This window comes from Copadichromis virginalis, linkage group LG6, assembly GCF_057382275.1.
Source record: "Copadichromis virginalis isolate Kocher_CV1m ecotype Utaka linkage group LG6, C_Virginalis_male_GT1.1, whole genome shotgun sequence".
Lineage (NCBI taxonomy): Eukaryota > Metazoa > Chordata > Actinopteri > Cichliformes > Cichlidae > Copadichromis > Copadichromis virginalis.
This window is the reverse complement of record NC_140623.1, coordinates 16,334,546-16,339,949: the sequence shown is the minus strand read 5'-3', so window position 1 is coordinate 16,339,949 and position 5,404 is coordinate 16,334,546. Positions and strand designations below refer to the sequence as shown.

At 41.0% G+C, this 5,404-nt stretch overlaps 1 long non-coding RNA gene across 2 annotated transcripts; it reads right to left on the bottom strand.

The window, feature by feature from the left end:
- Window positions 1-701: 701 nt before the first annotated feature.
- Window positions 702-1,290, bottom strand: LOC146707545 (uncharacterized). 2 transcript variants are annotated; one of them, XR_014920848.1, is made up of 3 exons: window positions 1,132-1,290; window positions 914-1,049; window positions 702-833 (listed from the first exon to the last, which is right to left on the bottom strand). It is a non-coding gene; the product is annotated as an uncharacterized LOC146707545 (long non-coding RNA). The 2 variants fall into 2 exon arrangements; XR_014920847.1 differs by having other exon boundaries at window positions 702-1,049.
- Between the last annotated feature and the right edge of the window lie 4,114 nt (window positions 1,291-5,404).

Here is a 5,404-nt window from a genome sequence, read left to right as displayed (position 1 = left end):
GAGGCCAATTCATCAAAGGATCTGGTCTCCTCGTGAAAAGCCAGTTGGTCCTTCATCTGGTCATTTAACGACCGTAAAAAAACCCCACGAAGAGCCGAATCGGGCCAACCCACAGCGACCGCTCGAGTACGGAATTCAACGAGGTACTCCGCAATACTGCGCCGCCCTTGACGGAGCCCCAGCAACTTCTGCGCGGCATCGTCCTCCGATACCGGAGGGGAAAACGTAGCCTGGAACTCCTCCAGGAAGTCATCGTACTCGCAATCACGAATGGGGTGAGAACTTAAGTAGGCTTCAGCCCATGCTAGAGCACGCCCCCGTAACAATCCCACGAAGTGGGAGATCTTAGCAGTATCCGTGGGGAACGCATCAGGCGTGCGACTGAAAAACAAGGAGCACTGGAAAAGGAACCCCCCACACAGGTCTAGCTCCCCGTGGAAGGGTTCCAGCGGCGGAGGCGACACGCCGCGGTGCACGGGGTCGGACGGCCTAGTTTGTAATTTATTCTGAGTGTCACTGAGCTCTTGACAACGGTCTTGGAGAGACTGGAGCTGCTGATCGTGGCGACCGAGGACAGCGCCCTGTTTATTAATAGCGGAGCGGAGTGGATCTGCTGGGTCCATACTGGCCAGTCCGTACTGTCATGAACCGAAGTTCCGAGCGCAGGCAGGACCCAGGAGCAGAACACACACACTAGGGAATGAGCGAATAAAGAAAGTAATCTTTTTATTGAAACTAAAGGTGTCCCGTGAGGGTAGCCAGAAAAACAACGGGTGAAACCAGATGAAACCGAGGGACCGCACAGGGAACGCCGAGAGCGGGGCTGTGAGAGGCTGTAAAACAAAAAGAGAGACAGATTACTGGGGTGCGGAAAAAAGGCAGCATACGAGGGAAGGTGGAGTGTGCGTCTCACGGTGATAGCCGGGCCGAGGGAACCAGAGGGGGGTGGAGCTCCAAAAGGGGTCGAGACGGCGAAGCTGAATGTGAACCGAATCTCAGGCGGACAGGTGGACAGGCAGGTGGCTCAAAAAAACACGCCGAGTTGTGATCTGGGTACACAGGGAAAGAAAAACAGTGTTAGGTCCGATGGAGAGTTTGTCATACGAGTTCTTTTCCGCAGGCGTACGTTACCGCTGAGAGGCGACTACGGACTGGCGTGGAGCAGCAGGTAGGGCAGGATTAAATAGTCCACCTGGTGATCGCCTGGGATGGGATGCAGGTGTGGGGTTAGCAGCCACGCTCGTGGGCGTGGACATCCCAGCAGCACCCCGGACGCCGGGCCGCGGACCATGACAGCTTATAGTTAGGGTTCATATCAAATATATCTTTTTTTAGATTTTCTTTGATTACATGCTCATTTTGAATGTTAATACATTTCAAAGGTGGCACAAGGACAACAAGAGATTAATAATTCTATGTAGGTCCATACAGTACATACCCATATTCTCACAGTGAAGTTTCCTGAGTGTTCTGAGGGCACGTGCACTAATGTAACATTCCCAAAACATTCTCATGAAGTGGTGTACTTTAAAGGCTACGGGGAATGTCTTGACATTGTAACCTTTAGAGGATCAACCTTAAGGTTAAAGTCTGTGGACCTATTTTGTTCATTAACTCGGTGGAATGTTTGAGGAACTTTAACTGACCTTACAGAACTGTTTGCAGATCTTTCTGTGACCTAAGGTTTAGTATTTGAAATAGTATCGAAATACCATCAAACCATACTGTAACCTTTTTTCTTTATATACAATACAGAGAAACTTACTGGGTTTGGGTGACACTCAGAAAGAACAAGCCTTTGTGGACTGACTAAAAGGTGTTATTTATTTAAAAAGTTCAGTCCACACAGACAAGTTCAGATGGAAAGAAGTAAAAATGAACAGCAAAAAGCTTACCCGTACATTCATGGCCATTTTGTGGAATGATCTGCCCTTGCACGTCAGACAGGCCTCTTCTCTTTCTGAGTTTAAAACTCTTCTGACTCAGTTTGTTTTAACATTTCTTTTATTTAGTTAGTTATTTATTTGATCTTATTTTAAAGTATTTTTATTTTTACTTTGCTATGCTATTTGTATATGTACAGCACTTTGTGAACCCGGGTTTTATGTTAAAGTGCTTTATAAATAAAGCTGGTATGGTATGGTATTTTGGAGTCGCCAATTAACCTAACATATGGATCTTTGAGCTGTGGGCACACAGAGGAAAGCACTGGTAACATCCACCACTGTTCAGCACTCTTTAGGTAGATTAAAGAGGAATGGAATATCTATTCACACATAAAGTCAGATCCAGGAGTATTTTGGCAATGATTCAGATTTTGGAACTTTGTTTATGTACACCAACAATGTGGATCTTTATGTAAGAGAATTACGATGTGATTGTGCAGACAGTCAATTCAACTTTAATTCAAGAGTTTAATAAAAGTATTGCAATAACTGTTTAGGAAGCACAACCGTATGGCTTTACTTTCATAAAATACAACATATCAACTATTTACTAAAGGTAATTTATTCTTTACATACTGCTTAAAACATACTGTTATGTTTGTACAACACAGCTTTCAGACTGATATTAATTCAAAATACAGTAGTTTCTAGGATACATAGATAAATGATTTTTGGACCAGACATTTTTTCTTATTTCAAATGTAAACAAATATATAGATATATACAGAGAGTGAAATATTTTTTATCTCCAACTAAATATCAAATTGGCTCAGAATATTCAAAAATTGAGAAATATGGCTTTGTTGAGAGAAGTCATTATGTACAGTAAGTGTATTATTTGTTGTGCTATTGTTATTTAATAAAACACAGTTTAATGGTGACAGATGGCAGTGTAGTGTAGAGTTATCCAGCTATATGTAAAGAATCTCCCAACGTTTCCAAACTAATATGGCACAGATGTTATACCCATTTAAAATATATGTATGTGCACTCGGATTCTTCTGTTCATCTACAGCACTGGAAAAGATAATACCCTATGTTTGCACAGTGAATGATGGATACATTATTAAGAAAAAATATATTTCTCACAGAAAGGTTTAAAATTAAAGTCATATCCTCTCTGTCTGTTATCTGTGTTGTGTGAAACAACAGCATTTATGGAATTTCAGTAATGAGTCTATTTTTGGTAATATTTTTCCTGGTTTTGACTCAGATACACAGGGATCTCATTTATACTGCAATTAATTTGATTTTAGGTATGACTAAAACAGAAGACAAAATGCTTTTTATAAAGTCCAGCATGTCTTTTCTCCAGTTTTCCTTCTCTCATCCCGAATGGTCACAGCAGATGGCCCCGCCCCTCCCCGAGCCTGGTTCTGTCGGAGGTTTCTTCCTGTGGAAAACAGGAAGAGAGAGAGAGGAAGAGGGGAAGATACTCAGCAAAGGGCCTACTGCTCTCTGGCCATACGACATATGGTCGCCAGCTAACCCACTGAGTTAAACCAGGGCCCAGTTTTTATGGAAAACAAAACAAACAATGCATTAATCTATAAAATAAAATGGGCATGATAATCCAAAGCCAGCTTTAACTTATTAAGAAAACATCACTAAGCCAAATTGTTACATGATGATATGGCTTTATAGTTGAAAATACAAGCTAAAAAGTATACTTTATTTAGGAACAATCTTCATTTGTTGAAAGTATGACCTTGTCGAAGTATTCATGCTTCCTTGAGGAAAGCCCCACATACTTTGGTACTAAATTAATAAAGCTAATGACATTTCCAGCAACATTAGAATTACTGTGTTCTTGGTACTAACTACCTCTTTGTTTGCATGCTGTAATGACACAATAAATGGTTAGCAGCGTAGCCACCATACAAACACAAGCATTTGAGCAATGCCATTATGAGACTGCTAGCAAGCTGCCATTAACATTCAGCTCAAGCAATGCTGTGCTAGAGTACAGGCTCCTCTTTGTGTTGTTACTTCTTGTTGGCTGTACTTCAGAATGCATGTGTTTGTTTTTAAGGCTTTGAGGAGATCTGTTCCCGGGCCATTATCCAGCCCTGCACTCAGGCATTGCTTTCTACTCTGCCACCAATGATCACTTTACTCCCCCCTGTACTTTGGTGCTGTAATGACCCTCTTCACTTCAATCGGAACAACAGTCACTCCCTATCTTGCAGCAGACAACGTGAATCTTCCCTTCAAGATGTGTCACACATTGACCTCTTTCATAGTTGTAACTTCCCATCTCTGCTTTCAGTGTTTCCTCTTTAGAAAAAAAAAACAACCTTTTATCTCTCTTCAGATATTTCTTTACTTCCTGTTCCTTTGCTAAGCCAAAACCAAATTTGAGTATGTGCTCAGTTTCATGTGTCATTCAGTGTAAAAGGTTAAAAATGTGTGTTTAAGACATAAATATGGATTAAAATAAAAGTCTGAAAATAAAAAGACAATTCATAAGCTATGGGGATTATATTTCAGTGCATGTTTTTAAAAAAGATAAAAAAAAAATTGAAAATTGTATTTATTATGTCTTTATTAATTACTGATTCAGTGGTTATCTAACTACACTTTATGTTCTGGCCAGTAGCATTAGCTAAAGATGCCGTTAGGCTAGGTAGTGTATAGCGCTTGGAAGGAACGTAAACACCCATAGAAACAAGCCTTCAGAATAAATCCTGCAGTCGAAGCGGCAAAGAAGCTCATGATCTGTGCCTCTTTACTTTAAAACATAGGTGAGTTACTAGTCCTCAAAAAGAATCATATGTAACACAGTAGAAATCCTAACACTGTTGTGGACCTATTAAGTAAATTATAACATTGGAAACTGGGTGATGTTAAAGTATTTTGTACAGTGGCCCTGAGAGGTCAAACGGACTGCAACTTAAGAAAACACCAGCAAGAAGAAAAACACTGCAAAGGCACACAAAACACAATGGAAATAGGAAAAACGAAAACAGAAATAGGAAAAAATACAAGGTAAGTGTTTCTGGGGAGACAATAACCCGACTGACCAGTTGCAGGAACTCAAAACATGGTAGGTGTGTTTTATCATGATTCATACAATATTGATGATGGATTTTTAGCTAATAGTTAAGCTAACACACTTACCGGTGTTAGGTTTTCCTCACAAAACCGATAGATCCTCCACTTCTTGTAAGTGTCTCCCAGCACATTTCTTAGCGTATTTTGGTTCCTGCAACTGGTCCGGCGGGTTATTGTCTCCCCAGAAACACTTCCCCTGTGCTTTTGGAAATCTGTTCTTTCCTATTTCTGTTGTCGTTTTTCCTATTTCCATTGTGTTTTGTGTGCTTTTGCAGCATTTTTCTTATTGCTGGTGTTCTCTCAAGTTGCAGTCCGTTTGGCCTATCAGGGCCACCGTGATTTTGCTTAAAATGAGATTGTAACTTCAACGTGGTCTTGCTAGGCTAATGGGCATGTTGCTAGCA